The sequence below is a fragment of the Sphaerodactylus townsendi genome, linkage group LG15 (assembly GCF_021028975.2).
Source record: "Sphaerodactylus townsendi isolate TG3544 linkage group LG15, MPM_Stown_v2.3, whole genome shotgun sequence".
NCBI classification, from domain to species: Eukaryota; Metazoa; Chordata; class Lepidosauria; order Squamata; family Sphaerodactylidae; genus Sphaerodactylus; species Sphaerodactylus townsendi.
In genome coordinates this window covers 14,560,389-14,583,452 of record NC_059439.1, presented here as the reverse complement: position 1 = coordinate 14,583,452, position 23,064 = coordinate 14,560,389, and the positions used below count along the sequence as shown (strand labels likewise).

Here is a 23,064-nt window from a genome sequence, read left to right as displayed (position 1 = left end):
TTGGAGATAGCCTGTAGGATTTATTTTTTTACTTTGTTTTTGCATGGCACAGTTTGAAAATGTAGCTTGAGGAGGAGGTCTTTCCTGAGAGGGTGGAATGAACCTTCCGTCCAAATCTGGACCTTGAAGGCCGGCATTATAGGTTGTGTTGCAAGTGTGTTCAAAGAGCAAAAGGTAGCTGAAGTTGTCTGCTGTTGAACAAACACGTGACTTCCTGACCTGTGCTAAAGTTGATGGTAGAGATATGGGAGGGACTTCCAACAGAGCCTTCTGAAGTCCAAATCTGACAGAACAGGTAGACTGACCTCTTTTTTGCTAAGGAGACTCTGGTGCATGTGCAAAAGATAAATCCAGGGTTGGTGAGAGCATGGAAAAGAGAGCCTAGTAAACCATAAGATGGTCATCTTCAAAAATGTGTGGTTTTTTTACTTCTACCTGTGTCAAAGCGACAAACCAGACAGCAGAAGTACTACTGCTAGGCCTGTGGATTCTATCATGCTTTCATTCGGATTACATTGATTAAATTGGGCTACGTCTGGAGCCGTGGAACAAGTGCAAGTCTAAACAAATAAGGACACGATCCCACCCAAGTTAAACACTTTTAAAGTCTCATTGATTCTTGGGAGAGATTTATGCAGGCACTTGACTCACCCACTAAAATCAACAGGATTTAAATGCGTTTAACTTGGGCTGTTAGGTGTCCTATATCCCCCCCCCCCCCACTTGGGTCCTTCCTGCTCAGGGAGAATAATGCACTTTCAATGCACCTTCAGTGCACTTTGCAGCTGGATTTTACTGTGCAAAATAGCCAAATCCTCTTGCAGACAATATAAAACATTATAGCACAAGAGCACAAATCTTTATTATAATGCCTTTGCCAACCAGGTAAATGTCATGGCCCAAGAAGTTCCAACTCCCCCCCCCCGCAATTTTAAATATAAAAATGTAACCCTAATTAAAAACACTTTCCCTCTGATTGCTGTGATTGGATTTAAATACAGCGCTCCTTCCATTTATTCTTTTTTAAATGTTTGGTTTCCTTGTCAAAGGCTCATTTAGGTGCGGAGGTCTTTCTGCCGGTTTTTTTCCCCCCTCGCCCTCTTTCTCTCTCTTTCTCTCTGTGCAAGAACCCAGCCGCCCGCCCCCCAAAAAGGGAGAGGAATTAAAATCTGTGAAAGGATTTTAATTAAGAACATTAAATGAAAAGGGGGCTGAAATGAGTTGCGCGTCGAGGAGGCGGGGTGGGGGGCTCGAAAGAAGCAAGGCGAAGCTATTCGGAGCGATTAAATCGCCATTTTAACAGTGTAATGGGGTTTGCATACTGAAAAGGGGGGGAGCGGTCCTTATAGCTCATCAATAATTCATAGGCGCTCGGGATCATCCCCAGGTCAGCAGACGGGAGAGGTAAAAAGCCGCATCTATACAGGAGAAGAAGGGCTTCTCCCCACCCCCACCCCCAAATCCAAATGCAACGGGGGGGGGGAACTCTTCCTCAAGCAAGGGGGTAGCGTCAAATTCGGAGGTCAACATTCATTTTTGCTGAGTTTTTTTTTAAAAAAAGACCCTCCTCTTTCGATTTGCCCGGTTCTTTAACACGTTGGTTTGTTCAGCAGTTTTCTTTAAAAATAATAAAACGGGAGAGTCCAAGGAGCGCTGAATTTTGGTCAGGATCTGAGCTTGCACATGGCTGTCAAACGAGCTCGCTCCCTCCCCCCCGCCCCCCCCCCCACTCTGTAAAATGGGAACAATGGCGACGACCCCGGGAAGAGGAAGAATATTTTGCACGTGGGAAATGGCGATTCTATTTAGCTGGCCTGGCGGTCTGTGGAGCAAAATGAAACGAAAAGTGCCTTAAAGGCGCTGTCGATCATATTTTGGACTGGGGAATGTGAAAAGCTATCAGCCCAGAGCATTGCTTGCTGGTTTGCTTTATCGTGCGTGCTTTTTGTCTCAAGATGAAAGGGAAAACACGAGTTTTCCCAAGTGTGTTATCAACACCCTTCCTTTGAAATCAGGAGGGCTTTAGATCCGGGGAAATGTGCTGTAAACCGGGTGTTAATTTCTCACATCAGCTGGTTCCTATTTCTGCTTCTCCTTCCTCTTCCTCCTCCATCCCTGCTTCCAGTTCCCTTTCCTGGCGTGTTGTGTAAGAAGGTCTCTTAAATGGCTACCTTCCTGGGAAGAGAAGGTGGTCGAGAGAGTTGGGCAGGCAGCAAAAAAGATTCCCTGATCTTCTGGGATCTCCAATGACTGCATCTGTCGGATAAGGATGGCAGGGGATAATGCAATGGGTTTATTCGTGTGGCAACTTCTCCCTGAATAAAAATAAGTGCAGAGGTTGGGGTCCTGGGGCGTGAGGCTAACCTGCGTGTTCCGAGCGAGCCAGCTTCAGTGTGGGGTATAATCTTCCTTCAGCGGATGACCAAACATTTTCCCATTTGGCCTGAAGGGAGGAGCAGGGACCAAAAACCCTCAATTCCAGACGGTTCACAAACCACCTTGGCCCGTCCAAAATACTTCCTCCCTTCTACAAGATCCGTGTGTCCTTCTTTCCTTCCTCTTCTCATTTGTCATAGGAAGGTAAAGCAGACTAACACCAGTCTTCTCTGGAAGTGGATGGTAACTCATGAGCAACTCAGTCCTATGTCTCTTTGCTGGTGGATTCTCTTGGACTTTCACCCAAGCAAGCGAAGCCCAACGAACGCAGTGGAATTTTACTCCTGCGTAAACACGGCTGGCGCCTTTTGGTGTATTTCCTGCTGGTCCAAACCAACCCAGCCTCATCTGGAATTTGTTTTATTTTTATTTTATTTTTCGCCAAAGCAAGGTGTCCGCAGCATTTATGCTTTTGTTTGTTTGTTTGTTTCAGAGGAACCGTTTTACAGGAGAAGCACAAATGGAAAATATCCTGCAAAATGAAATGTACAGCACATAATGGGGGGAGGGGGGAGTAAGATGGGGAAAACGGTATAATTTCCACGCTTGTACCAACTCAGTATAACCAGCAGAGCTCGCTTCAGACCCATGCACTGCAGCCAACCGGCGGCTCTTTCCAGGCGTTCTGGCAGGGTTTCTGACACCGTCCTCCAAACCCCGCCAAGTTTCCCCTGGTGACCGCCAGAGAACCGCCCTGCATTGGAGGGGGGCACCCTCGTCTATCCCCCCCCAGGACGGAAATGGGGGGGAACACACAAGATTAAGGCAGCTATAGCAGTAAGAGATCCTACTGAAGAGATAGATGGAAAGAAAGAAAGAAAGAAAGAAAGAAAGAAAGAAAGAAAGAAAGAAAGAAAGAAAGAAAGAAAGAAAGAAAGAAAGCTGGATAGATAAATGGGAAGGAAGGAAGGAAGGAAGGAAGGAAGGAAGGAAGGAAGGAAGGAAGGAAGGAAGGAAGGAAGGAAGGAAGGAAGGAAGGAAGGAAGGAAGGAAGGAAGGAAGGAAGGAAGGAAGGAAGGAAGGAAGGAAGGAAGGAAGGGAGAGAGAGAGAGAGAGAGAGAAAGAAAGAAAGAAAGAAAGAAAGAAAGAAAGAAAGAAAGAAAGAAAGAAAGATGGAAAAGAAAAGACAGAAAGACAGAAAGCTGGAGAGATAAATGGGAAGGAAGGAAGAAAAGAAAGAAAGATGGAAATGAAAGGAAAGAAAGAAAAATGGAAAGGAAAGCTAGAAGGAAGGAAGGAAAGAAAGGAAGGAAGGAAGACAGCTAGCTAGCTCTGCGCAGGTTCTGCAGTCTGGGGAGGTGAACATTGTCTTGGGCGGATTGGATGGCCATTATAGATTCCAGGGTCAAAAAGGCGAGGGTCAAAAGTTTAGCCTGTGCGAAAACCGGCCTTGCGTCGCTGCCTGACGGACTGGATGTCAGCGCTAAAGAGGACAGGAGGCGGGGGTGGCGGGGTGGCTGCGAGGTGGGGGAGGAGAGAGGGGGAAGCCCGTCCTTGTTGGCCGGCCACAGATGAGAGAGGTAAGAGTTAGGGAAGTCGAGGCGCCATTGGCAGCCTTGTGAAGGGCAGATCTGCCGGGAAGGGGCGGGAGGAGGCGGGGTGGGGAAGGGAAGGGAAGGGGGCCAGGCCCGGACTGAGTGGTGCCATTCAGGGCTTGTGATATAACTATGCCAGCTCAGTGAAGCCATCCCAGGTCGAACAGGACGCAGGCAGGGGATGCTATTTATTTTCATTATTATTGTTACTACTACTACTACTATCATCAAATAGTGTATACTATATTACATCAATATATGTGACGCAGATATGTATAGATGCATACATACTACTGCAAGTACAAATAATTGTCATGTTGGGTGAATAAAAATCGTGGTATAAAGACACCCCTCTGAAACTTTAAACATGCCTCTAAAATGAGCAGATATTTTTCTGGGCAAGCCCGACTGTAGGAAACATTCACTCTCTGTAACCTGCTCGTGTCCCCCCACACTTCAAGAGTTTGCACTGAATTAACACTATCTATGAATATTCGAAGGACGTCAGTTGGTCGATTGTTCCCTACAGCTTTAGTGGCAGAATAATATTTCCCCTTTCAGACCTGAATCTCGTCCCTGTGCCTAATTTTTATTTTGCATTAAATATTAATAATGACCTTGTCTTCTAAATGTATAACCAGACTTCTTCAAGGGGTTTTGCTTCTTTCTTTCTAGAGGACAAATGATTGTGGTGGGCTCTGCATCCCAAAAAACCTGCTGGGTATTGAAAGCAATATTGATCGGTTTTGCAAATTTAGATCGCCCACTGTACTGATGGATCTTGAGCTCCTTTACCTTTCAATTCGTTTTGGACTGGGTGTAAGGTGTCACCTGAGACAGATTTTCCCCTGTCTCTAAATCGGATGAAGGAAATGTTTGAAATATAACTTCTTAAATGGTGGCTTTTCTTTGTTTTATAACCGGCATTTCCTTTAAAATTCTTGGAAAGGTGCCCATAGAGAGATTTTTTTTTTATTTAAAAGTAATTGACTTACCGATAAATTACTCAGTTACATGACAGAACAATTGAATATTTGATTGGTTGAGGGACCTGTTCAAAAATGCTTGTTATAAAGGGGTGGGGGATCTATGAAGGAATAGGTATAAGTAACCAGTTCTCCCCCCCCCCCTTTGCCATGAACATTTCCTGGATTTATGTAGGGGGAAAATCTTTCTTATCACACCTCTTGCTGCAGACTGGGGGAGGATGAACGAAATGGGATTACAATCAATGGGAAAATAATTCCTTGATTAGAAATTAAGAGACAGGATTCTGATAGGATTGAAGCAGCCAATGTCATTTTGTGATTTTCTTTTTTAAAAGTTGAGTTTTTACAAGTAAAACAAAAGAAATAGACAAACCAAAGAATCGCATTCCCTTCTACCTGGGGGTGGGGGGGGGGGGGGGTGGGGGGGGGGGGGGGTGGGGGGGGGGGGGGGTGGGGGGGGGGGGGGGTGGGGGGGGGGGGGGGTGGGGGGGGGGGGGGGTGGGGGGGGGGGGGGGTGGGGGGGGGGGGGGGTGGGGGGGGGGGGGGGTGGGGGGGGGGGGGGGTGGGGGGGGGGGGGGGTGGGGGGGGGGGGGGGTGGGGGGGGGGGGGGGTGGGGGGGGGGGGGGGTGGGGGGGGGGGGGGGTGGGGGGGGGGGGGGGTGGGGGGGGGGGGGGGTGGGGGGGGGGGGGGGTGGGGGGGGGGGGGGGTGGGGGGGGGGGGGGGTGGGGGGGGGGGGGGGTGGGGGGGGGGGGGGGTGGGGGGGGGGGGGGGTGGGGGGGGGGGGGGGTGGGGGGGGGGGGGGGTGGGGGGGGGGGGGGGTGGGGGGGGGGGGGGGTGGGGGGGGGGGGGGGTGGGGGGGGGGGGGGGTGGGGGGGGGGGGGGGTGGGGGGGGGGGGGGGTGGGGGGGGGGGGGGGTGGGGGGGGGGGGGGGTGGGGGGGGGGGGGGGTGGGGGGGGGGGGGGGTGGGGGGGGGGGGGGGTGGGGGGGGGGGGGGGTGGGGGGGGGGGGGGGTGGGGGGGGGGGGGGGTGGGGGGGGGGGGGGGTGGGGGGGGGGGGGGGTGGGGGGGGGGGGGGGTGGGGGGGGGGGGGGGTGGGGGGGGGGGGGGGTGGGGGGGGGGGGGGGTGGGGGGGGGGGGGGGTGGGGGGGGGGGGGGGTGGGGGGGGGGGGGGGTGGGGGGGGGGGGGGGTGGGGGGGGGGGGGGGTGGGGGGGGGGGGGGGTGGGGGGGGGGGGGGGTGGGGGGGGGGGGGGGTGGGGGGGGGGGGGGGTGGGGGGGGGGGGGGGTGGGGGGGGGGGGGGGTGGGGGGGGGGGGGGGTGGGGGGGGGGGGGGGTGGGGGGGGGGGGGGGTGGGGGGGGGGGGGGGTGGGGGGGGGGGGGGGTGGGGGGGGGGGGGGGTGGGGGGGGGGGGGGGTGGGGGGGGGGGGGGGTGGGGGGGGGGGGGGGTGGGGGGGGGGGGGGGTGGGGGGGGGGGGGGGTGGGGGGGGGGGGGGGTGGGGGGGGGGGGGGGTGGGGGGGGGGGGGGGTGGGGGGGGGGGGGGGTGGGGGGGGGGGGGGGTGGGGGGGGGGGGGGGTGGGGGGGGGGGGGGGTGGGGGGGGGGGGGGGTGGGGGGGGGGGGGGGTGGGGGGGGGGGGGGGTGGGGGGGGGGGGGGGTGGGGGGGGGGGGGGGTGGGGGGGGGGGGGGGTGGGGGGGGGGGGGGGTGGGGGGGGGGGGGGGTGGGGGGGGGGGGGGGTGGGGGGGGGGGGGGGTGGGGGGGGGGGGGGGTGGGGGGGGGGGGGGGTGGGGGGGGGGGGGGGTGGGGGGGGGGGGGGGTGGGGGGGGGGGGGGGTGGGGGGGGGGGGGGGTGGGGGGGGGGGGGGGTGGGGGGGGGGGGGGGTGGGGGGGGGGGGGGGTGGGGGGGGGGGGGGGTGGGGGGGGGGGGGGGTGGGGGGGGGGGGGGGTGGGGGGGGGGGGGGGTGGGGGGGGGGGGGGGTGGGGGGGGGGGGGGGTGGGGGGGGGGGGGGGTGGGGGGGGGGGGGGGTGGGGGGGGGGGGGGGTGGGGGGGGGGGGGGGTGGGGGGGGGGGGGGGTGGGGGGGGGGGGGGGTGGGGGGGGGGGGGGGTGGGGGGGGGGGGGGGTGGGGGGGGGGGGGGGTGGGGGGGGGGGGGGGTGGGGGGGGGGGGGGGTGGGGGGGGGGGGGGGTGGGGGGGGGGGGGGGTGGGGGGGGGGGGGGGTGGGGGGGGGGGGGGGTGGGGGGGGGGGGGGGTGGGGGGGGGGGGGGGTGGGGGGGGGGGGGGGTGGGGGGGGGGGGGGGTGGGGGGGGGGGGGGGTGGGGGGGGGGGGGGGTGGGGGGGGGGGGGGGTGGGGGGGGGGGGGGGTGGGGGGGGGGGGGGGTGGGGGGGGGGGGGGGTGGGGGGGGGGGGGGGTGGGGGGGGGGGGGGGTGGGGGGGGGGGGGGGTGGGGGGGGGGGGGGGTGGGGGGGGGGGGGGGTGGGGGGGGGGGGGGGTGGGGGGGGGGGGGGGTGGGGGGGGGGGGGGGTGGGGGGGGGGGGGGGTGGGGGGGGGGGGGGGTGGGGGGGGGGGGGGGTGGGGGGGGGGGGGGGTGGGGGGGGGGGGGGGTGGGGGGGGGGGGGGGTGGGGGGGGGGGGGGGTGGGGGGGGGGGGGGGTGGGGGGGGGGGGGGGTGGGGGGGGGGGGGGGTGGGGGGGGGGGGGGGTGGGGGGGGGGGGGGGTGGGGGGGGGGGGGGGTGGGGGGGGGGGGGGGTGGGGGGGGGGGGGGGTGGGGGGGGGGGGGGGTGGGGGGGGGGGGGGGTGGGGGGGGGGGGGGGTGGGGGGGGGGGGGGGTGGGGGGGGGGGGGGGTGGGGGGGGGGGGGGGTGGGGGGGGGGGGGGGTGGGGGGGGGGGGGGGTGGGGGGGGGGGGGGGTGGGGGGGGGGGGGGGTGGGGGGGGGGGGGGGTGGGGGGGGGGGGGGGTGGGGGGGGGGGGGGGTGGGGGGGGGGGGGGGTGGGGGGGGGGGGGGGTGGGGGGGGGGGGGGGTGGGGGGGGGGGGGGGTGGGGGGGGGGGGGGGTGGGGGGGGGGGGGGGTGGGGGGGGGGGGGGGTGGGGGGGGGGGGGGGTGGGGGGGGGGGGGGGTGGGGGGGGGGGGGGGTGGGGGGGGGGGGGGGTGGGGGGGGGGGGGGGTGGGGGGGGGGGGGGGTGGGGGGGGGGGGGGGTGGGGGGGGGGGGGGGTGGGGGGGGGGGGGGGTGGGGGGGGGGGGGGGTGGGGGGGGGGGGGGGTGGGGGGGGGGGGGGGTGGGGGGGGGGGGGGGTGGGGGGGGGGGGGGGTGGGGGGGGGGGGGGGTGGGGGGGGGGGGGGGTGGGGGGGGGGGGGGGTGGGGGGGGGGGGGGGTGGGGGGGGGGGGGGGTGGGGGGGGGGGGGGGTGGGGGGGGGGGGGGGTGGGGGGGGGGGGGGGTGGGGGGGGGGGGGGGTGGGGGGGGGGGGGGGTGGGGGGGGGGGGGGGTGGGGGGGGGGGGGGGTGGGGGGGGGGGGGGGTGGGGGGGGGGGGGGGTGGGGGGGGGGGGGGGTGGGGGGGGGGGGGGGTGGGGGGGGGGGGGGGTGGGGGGGGGGGGGGGTGGGGGGGGGGGGGGGTGGGGGGGGGGGGGGGTGGGGGGGGGGGGGGGTGGGGGGGGGGGGGGGTGGGGGGGGGGGGGGGTGGGGGGGGGGGGGGGTGGGGGGGGGGGGGGGTGGGGGGGGGGGGGGGTGGGGGGGGGGGGGGGTGGGGGGGGGGGGGGGTGGGGGGGGGGGGGGGTGGGGGGGGGGGGGGGTGGGGGGGGGGGGGGGTGGGGGGGGGGGGGGGTGGGGGGGGGGGGGGGTGGGGGGGGGGGGGGGTGGGGGGGGGGGGGGGTGGGGGGGGGGGGGGGTGGGGGGGGGGGGGGGTGGGGGGGGGGGGGGGTGGGGGGGGGGGGGGGTGGGGGGGGGGGGGGGTGGGGGGGGGGGGGGGTGGGGGGGGGGGGGGGTGGGGGGGGGGGGGGGTGGGGGGGGGGGGGGGTGGGGGGGGGGGGGGGTGGGGGGGGGGGGGGGTGGGGGGGGGGGGGGGTGGGGGGGGGGGGGGGTGGGGGGGGGGGGGGGTGGGGGGGGGGGGGGGTGGGGGGGGGGGGGGGTGGGGGGGGGGGGGGGTGGGGGGGGGGGGGGGTGGGGGGGGGGGGGGGTGGGGGGGGGGGGGGGTGGGGGGGGGGGGGGGTGGGGGGGGGGGGGGGTGGGGGGGGGGGGGGGTGGGGGGGGGGGGGGGTGGGGGGGGGGGGGGGTGGGGGGGGGGGGGGGTGGGGGGGGGGGGGGGTGGGGGGGGGGGGGGGTGGGGGGGGGGGGGGGTGGGGGGGGGGGGGGGTGGGGGGGGGGGGGGGTGGGGGGGGGGGGGGGTGGGGGGGGGGGGGGGTGGGGGGGGGGGGGGGTGGGGGGGGGGGGGGGTGGGGGGGGGGGGGGGTGGGGGGGGGGGGGGGTGGGGGGGGGGGGGGGTGGGGGGGGGGGGGGGTGGGGGGGGGGGGGGGTGGGGGGGGGGGGGGGTGGGGGGGGGGGGGGGTGGGGGGGGGGGGGGGTGGGGGGGGGGGGGGGTGGGGGGGGGGGGGGGTGGGGGGGGGGGGGGGTGGGGGGGGGGGGGGGTGGGGGGGGGGGGGGGTGGGGGGGGGGGGGGGTGGGGGGGGGGGGGGGTGGGGGGGGGGGGGGGTGGGGGGGGGGGGGGGTGGGGGGGGGGGGGGGTGGGGGGGGGGGGGGGTGGGGGGGGGGGGGGGTGGGGGGGGGGGGGGGTGGGGGGGGGGGGGGGTGGGGGGGGGGGGGGGTGGGGGGGGGGGGGGGTGGGGGGGGGGGGGGGTGGGGGGGGGGGGGGGTGGGGGGGGGGGGGGGTGGGGGGGGGGGGGGGTGGGGGGGGGGGGGGGTGGGGGGGGGGGGGGGTGGGGGGGGGGGGGGGTGGGGGGGGGGGGGGGTGGGGGGGGGGGGGGGTGGGGGGGGGGGGGGGTGGGGGGGGGGGGGGGTGGGGGGGGGGGGGGGTGGGGGGGGGGGGGGGTGGGGGGGGGGGGGGGTGGGGGGGGGGGGGGGTGGGGGGGGGGGGGGGTGGGGGGGGGGGGGGGTGGGGGGGGGGGGGGGTGGGGGGGGGGGGGGGTGGGGGGGGGGGGGGGTGGGGGGGGGGGGGGGTGGGGGGGGGGGGGGGTGGGGGGGGGGGGGGGTGGGGGGGGGGGGGGGTGGGGGGGGGGGGGGGTGGGGGGGGGGGGGGGTGGGGGGGGGGGGGGGTGGGGGGGGGGGGGGGTGGGGGGGGGGGGGGGTGGGGGGGGGGGGGGGTGGGGGGGGGGGGGGGTGGGGGGGGGGGGGGGTGGGGGGGGGGGGGGGTGGGGGGGGGGGGGGGTGGGGGGGGGGGGGGGTGGGGGGGGGGGGGGGTGGGGGGGGGGGGGGGTGGGGGGGGGGGGGGGTGGGGGGGGGGGGGGGTGGGGGGGGGGGGGGGTGGGGGGGGGGGGGGGTGGGGGGGGGGGGGGGTGGGGGGGGGGGGGGGTGGGGGGGGGGGGGGGTGGGGGGGGGGGGGGGTGGGGGGGGGGGGGGGTGGGGGGGGGGGGGGGTGGGGGGGGGGGGGGGTGGGGGGGGGGGGGGGTGGGGGGGGGGGGGGGTGGGGGGGGGGGGGGGTGGGGGGGGGGGGGGGTGGGGGGGGGGGGGGGTGGGGGGGGGGGGGGGTGGGGGGGGGGGGGGGTGGGGGGGGGGGGGGGTGGGGGGGGGGGGGGGTGGGGGGGGGGGGGGGTGGGGGGGGGGGGGGGTGGGGGGGGGGGGGGGTGGGGGGGGGGGGGGGTGGGGGGGGGGGGGGGTGGGGGGGGGGGGGGGTGGGGGGGGGGGGGGGTGGGGGGGGGGGGGGGTGGGGGGGGGGGGGGGTGGGGGGGGGGGGGGGTGGGGGGGGGGGGGGGTGGGGGGGGGGGGGGGTGGGGGGGGGGGGGGGTGGGGGGGGGGGGGGGTGGGGGGGGGGGGGGGTGGGGGGGGGGGGGGGTGGGGGGGGGGGGGGGTGGGGGGGGGGGGGGGTGGGGGGGGGGGGGGGTGGGGGGGGGGGGGGGTGGGGGGGGGGGGGGGTGGGGGGGGGGGGGGGTGGGGGGGGGGGGGGGTGGGGGGGGGGGGGGGTGGGGGGGGGGGGGGGTGGGGGGGGGGGGGGGTGGGGGGGGGGGGGGGTGGGGGGGGGGGGGGGTGGGGGGGGGGGGGGGTGGGGGGGGGGGGGGGTGGGGGGGGGGGGGGGTGGGGGGGGGGGGGGGTGGGGGGGGGGGGGGGTGGGGGGGGGGGGGGGTGGGGGGGGGGGGGGGTGGGGGGGGGGGGGGGTGGGGGGGGGGGGGGGTGGGGGGGGGGGGGGGTGGGGGGGGGGGGGGGTGGGGGGGGGGGGGGGTGGGGGGGGGGGGGGGTGGGGGGGGGGGGGGGTGGGGGGGGGGGGGGGTGGGGGGGGGGGGGGGTGGGGGGGGGGGGGGGTGGGGGGGGGGGGGGGTGGGGGGGGGGGGGGGTGGGGGGGGGGGGGGGTGGGGGGGGGGGGGGGTGGGGGGGGGGGGGGGTGGGGGGGGGGGGGGGTGGGGGGGGGGGGGGGTGGGGGGGGGGGGGGGTGGGGGGGGGGGGGGGTGGGGGGGGGGGGGGGTGGGGGGGGGGGGGGGTGGGGGGGGGGGGGGGTGGGGGGGGGGGGGGGTGGGGGGGGGGGGGGGTGGGGGGGGGGGGGGGTGGGGGGGGGGGGGGGTGGGGGGGGGGGGGGGTGGGGGGGGGGGGGGGTGGGGGGGGGGGGGGGTGGGGGGGGGGGGGGGTGGGGGGGGGGGGGGGTGGGGGGGGGGGGGGGTGGGGGGGGGGGGGGGTGGGGGGGGGGGGGGGTGGGGGGGGGGGGGGGTGGGGGGGGGGGGGGGTGGGGGGGGGGGGGGGTGGGGGGGGGGGGGGGTGGGGGGGGGGGGGGGTGGGGGGGGGGGGGGGTGGGGGGGGGGGGGGGTGGGGGGGGGGGGGGGTGGGGGGGGGGGGGGGTGGGGGGGGGGGGGGGTGGGGGGGGGGGGGGGTGGGGGGGGGGGGGGGTGGGGGGGGGGGGGGGTGGGGGGGGGGGGGGGTGGGGGGGGGGGGGGGTGGGGGGGGGGGGGGGTGGGGGGGGGGGGGGGTGGGGGGGGGGGGGGGTGGGGGGGGGGGGGGGTGGGGGGGGGGGGGGGTGGGGGGGGGGGGGGGTGGGGGGGGGGGGGGGTGGGGGGGGGGGGGGGTGGGGGGGGGGGGGGGTGGGGGGGGGGGGGGGTGGGGGGGGGGGGGGGTGGGGGGGGGGGGGGGTGGGGGGGGGGGGGGGTGGGGGGGGGGGGGGGTGGGGGGGGGGGGGGGTGGGGGGGGGGGGGGGTGGGGGGGGGGGGGGGTGGGGGGGGGGGGGGGTGGGGGGGGGGGGGGGTGGGGGGGGGGGGGGGTGGGGGGGGGGGGGGGTGGGGGGGGGGGGGGGTGGGGGGGGGGGGGGGTGGGGGGGGGGGGGGGTGGGGGGGGGGGGGGGTGGGGGGGGGGGGGGGTGGGGGGGGGGGGGGGTGGGGGGGGGGGGGGGTGGGGGGGGGGGGGGGTGGGGGGGGGGGGGGGTGGGGGGGGGGGGGGGTGGGGGGGGGGGGGGGTGGGGGGGGGGGGGGGTGGGGGGGGGGGGGGGTGGGGGGGGGGGGGGGTGGGGGGGGGGGGGGGTGGGGGGGGGGGGGGGTGGGGGGGGGGGGGGGTGGGGGGGGGGGGGGGTGGGGGGGGGGGGGGGTGGGGGGGGGGGGGGGTGGGGGGGGGGGGGGGTGGGGGGGGGGGGGGGTGGGGGGGGGGGGGGGTGGGGGGGGGGGGGGGTGGGGGGGGGGGGGGGTGGGGGGGGGGGGGGGTGGGGGGGGGGGGGGGTGGGGGGGGGGGGGGGTGGGGGGGGGGGGGGGTGGGGGGGGGGGGGGGTGGGGGGGGGGGGGGGTGGGGGGGGGGGGGGGTGGGGGGGGGGGGGGGTGGGGGGGGGGGGGGGTGGGGGGGGGGGGGGGTGGGGGGGGGGGGGGGTGGGGGGGGGGGGGGGTGGGGGGGGGGGGGGGTGGGGGGGGGGGGGGGTGGGGGGGGGGGGGGGTGGGGGGGGGGGGGGGTGGGGGGGGGGGGGGGTGGGGGGGGGGGGGGGTGGGGGGGGGGGGGGGTGGGGGGGGGGGGGGGTGGGGGGGGGGGGGGGTGGGGGGGGGGGGGGGTGGGGGGGGGGGGGGGTGGGGGGGGGGGGGGGTGGGGGGGGGGGGGGGTGGGGGGGGGGGGGGGTGGGGGGGGGGGGGGGTGGGGGGGGGGGGGGGTGGGGGGGGGGGGGGGTGGGGGGGGGGGGGGGTGGGGGGGGGGGGGGGTGGGGGGGGGGGGGGGTGGGGGGGGGGGGGGGTGGGGGGGGGGGGGGGTGGGGGGGGGGGGGGGTGGGGGGGGGGGGGGGTGGGGGGGGGGGGGGGTGGGGGGGGGGGGGGGTGGGGGGGGGGGGGGGTGGGGGGGGGGGGGGGTGGGGGGGGGGGGGGGTGGGGGGGGGGGGGGGTGGGGGGGGGGGGGGGTGGGGGGGGGGGGGGGTGGGGGGGGGGGGGGGTGGGGGGGGGGGGGGGTGGGGGGGGGGGGGGGTGGGGGGGGGGGGGGGTGGGGGGGGGGGGGGGTGGGGGGGGGGGGGGGTGGGGGGGGGGGGGGGTGGGGGGGGGGGGGGGTGGGGGGGGGGGGGGGTGGGGGGGGGGGGGGGTGGGGGGGGGGGGGGGTGGGGGGGGGGGGGGGTGGGGGGGGGGGGGGGTGGGGGGGGGGGGGGGTGGGGGGGGGGGGGGGTGGGGGGGGGGGGGGGTGGGGGGGGGGGGGGGTGGGGGGGGGGGGGGGTGGGGGGGGGGGGGGGTGGGGGGGGGGGGGGGTGGGGGGGGGGGGGGGTGGGGGGGGGGGGGGGTGGGGGGGGGGGGGGGTGGGGGGGGGGGGGGGTGGGGGGGGGGGGGGGTGGGGGGGGGGGGGGGTGGGGGGGGGGGGGGGTGGGGGGGGGGGGGGGTGGGGGGGGGGGGGGGTGGGGGGGGGGGGGGGTGGGGGGGGGGGGGGGTGGGGGGGGGGGGGGGTGGGGGGGGGGGGGGGTGGGGGGGGGGGGGGGTGGGGGGGGGGGGGGGTGGGGGGGGGGGGGGGTGGGGGGGGGGGGGGGTGGGGGGGGGGGGGGGTGGGGGGGGGGGGGGGTGGGGGGGGGGGGGGGTGGGGGGGGGGGGGGGTGGGGGGGGGGGGGGGTGGGGGGGGGGGGGGGTGGGGGGGGGGGGGGGTGGGGGGGGGGGGGGGTGGGGGGGGGGGGGGGTGGGGGGGGGGGGGGGTGGGGGGGGGGGGGGGTGGGGGGGGGGGGGGGTGGGGGGGGGGGGGGGTGGGGGGGGGGGGGGGTGGGGGGGGGGGGGGGTGGGGGGGGGGGGGGGTGGGGGGGGGGGGGGGTGGGGGGGGGGGGGGGTGGGGGGGGGGGGGGGTGGGGGGGGGGGGGGGTGGGGGGGGGGGGGGGTGGGGGGGGGGGGGGGTGGGGGGGGGGGGGGGTGGGGGGGGGGGGGGGTGGGGGGGGGGGGGGGTGGGGGGGGGGGGGGGTGGGGGGGGGGGGGGGTGGGGGGGGGGGGGGGTGGGGGGGGGGGGGGGTGGGGGGGGGGGGGGGTGGGGGGGGGGGGGGGTGGGGGGGGGGGGGGGTGGGGGGGGGGGGGGGTGGGGGGGGGGGGGGGTGGGGGGGGGGGGGGGTGGGGGGGGGGGGGGGTGGGGGGGGGGGGGGGTGGGGGGGGGGGGGGGTGGGGGGGGGGGGGGGTGGGGGGGGGGGGGGGTGGGGGGGGGGGGGGGTGGGGGGGGGGGGGGGTGGGGGGGGGGGGGGGTGGGGGGGGGGGGGGGTGGGGGGGGGGGGGGGTGGGGGGGGGGGGGGGTGGGGGGGGGGGGGGGTGGGGGGGGGGGGGGGTGGGGGGGGGGGGGGGTGGGGGGGGGGGGGGGTGGGGGGGGGGGGGGGTGGGGGGGGGGGGGGGTGGGGGGGGGGGGGGGTGGGGGGGGGGGGGGGTGGGGGGGGGGGGGGGTGGGGGGGGGGGGGGGTGGGGGGGGGGGGGGGTGGGGGGGGGGGGGGGTGGGGGGGGGGGGGGGTGGGGGGGGGGGGGGGTGGGGGGGGGGGGGGGTGGGGGGGGGGGGGGGTGGGGGGGGGGGGGGGTGGGGGGGGGGGGGGGTGGGGGGGGGGGGGGGTGGGGGGGGGGGGGGGTGGGGGGGGGGGGGGGTGGGGGGGGGGGGGGGTGGGGGGGGGGGGGGGTGGGGGGGGGGGGGGGGGGGGGGGGGGGGGGGGGGGGGGGGGTGGGGGCGCTTGGGGGGGGGGGGGGGCGGGGGGGGGGGTCGGGGGGGGGGGAGGGGTGGACGGGGGCGGAGGGGGGGAGGGAGGCGGGGGGGGCGGCTGCGGGAGTGGGGGAAGGGGGGGGGGGGGGGGGGGGGGGGGGGGGGGGGGTGAAGGAGGGGGGTCGAGTGAGCGGGTGGGAACACTATTTATATGAAAGGAAAAGAAAACAAAAGAGGGTAAGAATGGGGGGAGGGGGGAGGGGAGAGAGAGAGGGAGAGAAGCAGGGTTTAATTTGTCCGGAAAGCAGGGTTGAACTTGAGGATAGCTGCTCTGTTCTATAGATGGTGGGAGGGTGTGTGTGTACAGAATTGGCGAAGATGGATCCCTTTTTCACTCTTAATCAAGCCAAACTCGGGGCCATTTGTCATGTTTACTCTCGCGTACAAACGAAGGACCTTATGCCAGCCATTACCTCGACAGGCGGACTCGTCCTTAACAAATGAGGCCCGCTTTCACCTAGGAAGAACTGGACCCTCTCTCTGTCTCTCGACCCCCCCTCCTTCCTTTCCTTCCTCCCCCATCCAGCCACCAAAACCCACTCTGAAGCCAGACGGTTCCCCAAGGCTAGAGAAAAGGTGTTGGCATCTGTTTAACACAGCTGTAGATGGCAGAGGGAGTGGGAAGGAGAAATAAAATTCTCCCAGCCCTCCAAGGGTTTTATTGGATAGTAAATATTGTAATGTTCTGAAAGGAGGGACGCCGCTTGGGGGAAAACCCGGGAGGGGCAATCTGCTTCCGCCCCCAACCCAATGCATTAAAAAAAACACACCCAACCCTCTTCCTGTTAATATCCTAACCTGCAAGACCTGGAAAGCGGAGAAGAGATGCACTCTTGGGCCTATAAAGTTGATTATAACATAAAGCCATCTGGGTTCTAGGCCATTAGCGTGAGGGGTGGGGGTTGGGGGGGAGGTCCTTTGTAAATAAGGATGCTCAGCCACACTCTTTGAACCAAATATGTGCATAAAGATGGATTCTCCCGGGATCCCCTTGGGAATCTGCCAATGGGCTCTTTCTTTCTTTCTTTCTTTCTTTCTTTCTTTCTTTCTTTCTTTCTTTCTTTCTTTCTTTCTTTCTTTCTTTCTTTCTTTCTTTCTTTCTTTCTTTCTTTCTTTCTTTCTTTCTCTCTCTCTCTCTCTCTCTCTCCCATCTCTTTCTCTCTTTACCTCTCTCTTTACCTCTCTTTCTCTCGTCCTCTCCTTCTCTCGTCCTCTCCTTCTCTCTCTCTCTCCCCATCTCTTTCTCTCTTTACCTCTCCCTCTCCTTTCTGTCTCCCCACCCTCCATACATGACATTCCAGAATGGTGAAATTCCAGACAACTTTGGGGAGGGGGAAAAGCCCCCCTCCCGCAGTTCCAAATATTTACCTCTTGTTGTTCTGTGTGGTCTCCATAAGAACATGTACATAGCAAACCATGGTGGAAACAAAAACGAAAGAATAATAAAAAATCATGGTCAATATGGCTCTCTGTGTTTTTCAGCATACCTGTGGAAGCGGCAACACAATTCCTTTGTTCTGACAGTTAGTTTCAACCAGACTTTTTTGTTTATTGTTGTCAATTTCCTAGCCTCCCCTTTCCTAATGGAAACAAAAGATGTTTGACCATAGGGTATATCCTCTTTAACTACAGCTAAGCCTTATAAGGGGTGATTTATTTCCTCTAAACATGCAATAATGTGGTTACATTTCGCCTTCCAAGTGGTTCCAACACAAACTAGTAGCTTCATGGTTGAATTTCTACCTGGTATCCAGACTATAAAGCACCAACATGTTTTTTTTTTGGGAGGGGGGAAGACATCTGTCCATTCCTGCCTTTTTTTTCCTACTTGGGAGTGCCAAAGTTTCACTTCTTTAAGGCATGGGAATGTACTTTTAATGACCATAATTTTTGCACAGATGTTTCTTGGTGTTTGCAGGGGGTTTTTCCCTGTGTATTTTTATATTACAAAGGAGCCAGCCATGGCAATAGCTCAAACTCTGACAAGCAAATAGATAATCAAGAAGACAAATGACTCCTTTTGTGCTCCACGGCTCTTGTATTAATTTTCATTTTCTTTCCCTTACAAAGTATCGAAAATCCTGTTTAGGAAGAAATAGCATTCCAGTTCTAAGTTCCAAGTTTATATATAAATATATATATAAATAGAGAGTGTGTGTGTGTATATATATATATATATATATATATATGTATATATATATATATATATATATATATATATATATATATATATATATATATATATATATATATATATATATATATATATATATATATATATAGAGAGAGAGAGAGAGAGAGAGAGAGAGAGAGAGAGAGAGAGAGAGAGAGAGAGAGAGAGAGAGAGAGAGAGAGAGAACACAATGCAAACCATATTTCCCTCTTTTAAGAAAATCTCCTCCCTTCTATTAATAGTCCCAACTTGTGCTCATAGGTCAGCCAGAAATTCATTTCCAGAAAGCCTCACCGAGCGTCCCCATTCATTTCAATAGGGTTTCTGAAGGTGACGTTTCCATCTGAATTTCTTGGAAGTGCCGAGAAAGTTAATTTCCATGTGAAAGTTAAAATGTTGAGGCATTCTAGGCAAAAACCGACTTCCAACCCTTATTCATCCTGTGAATTACTTTACTGCTTTATTGTACTGTGAAAACTTACATTCCAATAAAGCTCATGCCTGGTAGCCAAATATAACTTTACTACTAGGAAGTGGGAGATTTTGTTAATAAGGAGAAATGTATATGTAGCTAGATAAAGTTCCAAAATGCAGAAGATGAAATAATCAAACCCCTGCCCCTTCACAACCAGCTTTAATGTTCTAATGGCTCTGAGACTACTCTGGACCAAATAGCTTGTGGGTCATACTCACCAGCACCAATCCAAAAGCAGCCCTATACATTCTCTTTAATTTGACTGATGGAGCAAATGGGTTTCAACCACAAGGCTAAGATCCTCCCTGCTCAAAAGTAAAGCACCGCCAAAATAGGATAGGGTGAAAGTTTGTACTCTCTTGGTCACAGGATGCCCTGAGTAAAAAACATGTCTTTTTTGGATTTTCCTCTGGTATTTAAAGACACCTTCAGAATCGTACCTGTGCAAGCCATGTGCAATTCGCTATCATCTCAGAGTCTTATTGTCTTGTTATGGCCGTCTGTTACTATTATTATTGTCAGATGCTTAACCGTGAGGCCTTGAGATTGGTAAGGGGGTTGTGGCACCGTATCTCTTGAGGGTAAACATGAAAAAGGGGACTGCTTAAATATGGAAAGAATTTGTACATTTTCAATGTAACCTAACTGGCAAAGACTGCATTTCCATGGAGTTTAGTGGGCCTAGAAGATGTTTTTCAGTGTAAAAGGAAAACATGGCCCCCTTCACTCCCTCTCTCTCAAGCCCACAAATGCAGGCCTACTCTCCCAAGCAAAACTTTTCAAAGCATATGCTGGTAATAGTGTGGTTTCTATAGAACCAAATCAAAGCTGGAGAACGTGAATAGATTGTTGCGCGGAGGTTTCTATAGGCCCTAAAAGTTCACAAGCATTGTAAAGCAGACAGAAGCTGAGAAAAATGTGAGAATTATACAGAAACAAATCATTAATCATTTCTTTTCTTCAAATACTTATCCTTTTCCTATTGTTATTCAACAGCAAACCTCCGCAGACCTTCTGTTGGGAAAAAAAAAGAGAACCCAGGAGCCTATAGTCTTTCAAGAGATCTTCAAGGGGAATGAATGAATATATATATATATATCCATTCATTATATATTATATATATATATATATATATATGTTCATTCAAACACACATGCACACAAAGTTACAGACTTTTAATTTTTTTAAAAAAAATGGAAGACTTTTTGCCAGCCACGAGCAACATCTTTGAGCAACTGGAAATGTCTCCCGAGAAGCTTAAAAGGTAAGTCATTTTTTTTCAAAGGCACCCTTTTGACATTTTATATTTCAGAATCAGATGAGAATGGGGCCACCTTACATGTATTCTCTTAAACTGCAGCTGGATTCTCTGTAAGGGGTTTACTTGAAAGTAAGGTGTGTTGTCTATGATTTGCATTTCTTCAGAAGCTGAGAAGGCTGCTAACTATTTTCACGGTGGAAACAAAGAAAGAAAGAAAAGAGAGAAAGAAAAGAAAGATGCAAATGGGGGAAGGTGTTTTAAAAGGAGTTGTAATCTAGGCTTTCAAAAGTGTTGTCTTGTAGAGGTTTGCAAAGAAGGTTTCTCTTCCCTTTTGATCATGTGGGTTGGGAGAAGCGAGGCTATGGGTCTCTGGCATTTGTTCAGAAAACTGCTGTGTTTTTATTTCTGCATGGGTGTGTGGGGGGTGGCGGGGGTGGGGGAGAAGCTAGAGCCTTAGGTATTAGGATGTCCGGTAACTTGGTCTTCAGGCGGCTGCAATCTTGCCGAGAGCCGATTCTTTAAAAGGGCAGCGTGCCAATTTCGGACAGACTTGTGGCTCTGGATTTCGGTGGGGCTCCGGAGCCGAGGCTGTGCCCAGTCGCTTCCAGTTGGGCAGGGCAGTCTTGTGATGGAACCAGGAACGGGGCTATCCTCTGAGCCTGGCCTGGTTTGCCGAGCCAGCGCCAGAGTTCACGCAAGGGACACGTTTTATAAGCGATTAGCCTAGGATGGCAGCTCCAGGATGACCCCGCAAAACCCCTTGACCTTTGCAGGACTGGACATTGTGCTGTGCAGAGCTGCTCACACAGAAACGAGGGCGGCCCAAAGCAAACTCTGGAAAGCAACCTGGAGAAGAAGACAGGCGGGCGGGATCACCCGTCCCTGTAGACCTCTCTACGGGACCCCTCCAGGATCCCCCGCTTCCTTTTGTTTGCGAATGGTTGTGTCGCTTGAGCTGACTTGTCTTGGGAAATATCCTGTGTTGTTGTTGTTGTTGTTGTTGTTGGATACTGCTAGCGTAGGGGCTACAATACTGCAGGAGGTTCTCCTGCTACAGCCTCAGACCATGGGACCTTCTGCAAAAGATAGTGCAAGTGAGTGGTTCTTTTTTATTTATTTGTTTGTTTGAAGAATGGGGTCACATGGCGTGGTCACTTCGGGTTTCCGGTTCATGTTTTTTTTTTGTGAGCGCCATTTCCTGTGTCATAAAGCACTAGGGGTACTGTGTTGGCATCACGGTTCTGATGAGCAAAAGTCCTTGTTCCTCTTCTCTTGGGATCTCTGATGACTTTTCCTCCTCTTGGAAGGAGATCATATGTGGTATTAAGGTTTGCTCTGGGAAGCTATGGCTCGGAACCCAGGTTTTCCAGGTTTTCCGGAAGAGGAGGAGGGTATGAAATCGAACCTTCAAGGCCTTCTCATCCTCCCCCCCCCCGCCCCGCCTTTTATGCAGCATCTCCCAAATGGTATATGGCAGTTAGCCATCTCTGTGATAGGTTCCAGAAATAAGTCAAAGGTCTTACAGGGGACATTGCATTGATGCTGCGTTGGATGGTAAACATGCTTATTGCTCGGCTTGGTGGCATCAGCTGGGAGGACTCTTCGGTCCTTTAAAAATGGATGCCTCTCCACCTTCTCTCTCCCTCTCTGCTCCGCTCACCTGTGTGGAAAGCCTGCAAACGCAACAAAAATAAAAATCGAGAAGTTTCTCTGTAATGGTTTTCTCGGGATCATCCGCGGAGAAGAATTTCCGAGCCGTTGTAAATAGATCGACCTGTGCAAATGTTTATACTTGCTCACAGCCGTTTAAATCAATGGGAGTATTGCCAGGAAGGAAAGACCAAACCGGAGGTGTCGCTTTAGTCAACCCGAGGAAGCTCTCTGCAAAGCAGTTAAGCCAGAGCATTAGCATCGCGCATGAATTGAAAAGGGCTTCAAGGCAGACTTCCACAGTTGTTTATAGATATTCTGCCCTAAAAAAGGAACTGCTAATATCGCCCTTTAAAGTGATCGTGGGGTTGGAAGAATGATATAAAAAGGCAGTCACCAAAGGTTGCAATTCCACCGCCCTGGAACAATACCCCAGATATCCATTTATATGTCAATTGCGTTTCCAAGTAAAAAAAAGATAGCCATTGATCTAAAGAAGAGTTTCACCTCCCTTCCCACCCAAATCTCAATGAGTTTACCTAAAGAGAAATATATATATATACACACACAGGATTTTTAAAAATGTCTTCTCTTGGAGGCAGTTGTGCGGGTTTCGAAATACGCATAAGAAGAAAGCCCTAAGCACAGGCAGGGACAGAGGCAGGCAGAGGCAGAAAGTCAGGGAGAGAACATTCTGTTTACAGTCACAGGACAAACGTAGGCGGGTGAAAAGCATACAGGATGCAACCAAATATATGTCGCCTAGCTGCAAGGGTGCCCGTGTGCATGGCATAGTTTCTTTAATTTAAAAGGGTAACAGTGCTGAGCATAAGCTGGCCTGAAGCTGCTTTCCCCTACTCGCAGGTATCAGGAGCTTTGCTGGTGTTCATTCAGAGGCATAAAACGCTCGTTGAAAGCACTGGGATAATTTGTTCTTCATTATTTTGCGAATGCATGATGCTGCTGTAGCTTTTGCTACGGGATACATTTTTACAGTTGGAAATGGTTTCTGGGTCTGAGTGGAGACACAAAGTAAAACTGCATTAGATAGACAGACAGACAGACAGACAGACAGACAGACAGACAGACAGACAGACAGACAGACAGACAGACAGACAGACAGACAGATAGATAGATAGATAGATAGATAGATAGATAGATAGATAGATAGATAGATAGATAGATAGATGATCTCTCTCTCTCTCTCTCTCTCTCTCTCTCTCTCTCTCTCTCTCTATCTATCTATCTATCTATCTATCTATCTATCTATCTATCTATCTATCTATCTATCTATCTATCTATCTATCTATCTATCTATCTATCTATCTATCTATCTATCTATCTATCTATCTATCTATCTATCATCTCCTGTCCGAGTTTCTGGCTGGAGGCGTTTGGCCTCCAAACTAACCCCCCCACCCTCAAACCCGCACCCTCGAATGTCGGATTTGGTTTTTCCTTTGGAAACGTCCCTTCCAGCGACAGAGAAAGAGGCGGGGAACTTGTCTGGCCGGGGAGCGGAGTAGTTTGGGAGCTTTTCTCGTTTGATCGGTAGCACCCTGACAGATTTATGATCCCCAATAAAACCGGCGTGTTTAAATTCGTAAATCAATCTGCCTTTCCCACTATATAAACGTTCATTTTATCTTTGGAGCGAAAAAGGCGCTCGGATGCTCTCACCTACCAGGGCGAAGAGAAGGGGCTTCCTTTGCTTTGAACTATAGAAGACGAAAGCAACTTTTAAAATTCAAAGTTGCTCTTTTGAAAGGGAGGAAGGGGGAGGGTCGAGGGGGGCTGTGTTTTCTTTGCAACCCAAGGATTACAGGCACCCCCTCCCAAGGCATCCTTTTTAAATAGATCTCTCTCTCTCTCTCTCTCTCTCTCTCTCTCTCTCTCTCTCTCTCTCTCTTTGCTTTTTTTAAAAAAATGATTTGCTCTTGAAAATTATATTTTGATTTTTTTTCGGGGACCAGAGTGGTTGTCTATTTTATATTTTTAATCAGCGAGATCCGCGGCCAGAGACGTTTATTTCCTTTCTTCTTTTTGTATGCATTGTCTCTCCACCGCCGGGGAAAGTTGTCCGCGTTTCTGCTTTTGTCTCTGGTGCCTCTTGGCCGTCTCGAAAGCCTTGCAAGGCAGGTCGACTAGAATTGCTGTCCCTTCCCCTGCCAGTGTTTTGGAAGGGAGGCAGCTTGCAAGCGGTCCTTGCCTGGGATTTTCTTTATTGGGAACTCAGCTCGACTAAAACCCGCGAAACGTTTCTTGGAGGT

General features: G+C 65.5%; 1 protein-coding gene across 4 annotated transcripts in view; it reads left to right on the top strand.

Moving 5' to 3' along the window:
- The window catches only part of HOXB3 (homeobox B3), an 87,242-nt gene that overhangs the window by 23,515 nt on the left and 40,663 nt on the right, over nt 1-23,064 (top strand). For 2 of the 4 annotated variants that reach the window (XM_048517044.1, XM_048517045.1), the window contains exon 2: nt 18,880-19,147. The exons of 1 other annotated variant lie outside the window; for it this stretch is intronic. The gene's annotated coding sequence lies outside the window, so the exon portion shown is untranslated. Of the gene's footprint in view, nt 1-16,393; nt 16,759-18,879; nt 19,148-23,064 lie in introns of those variants that run through there. One more of the 4 variants, XM_048517046.1, reaches the window with a different exon arrangement.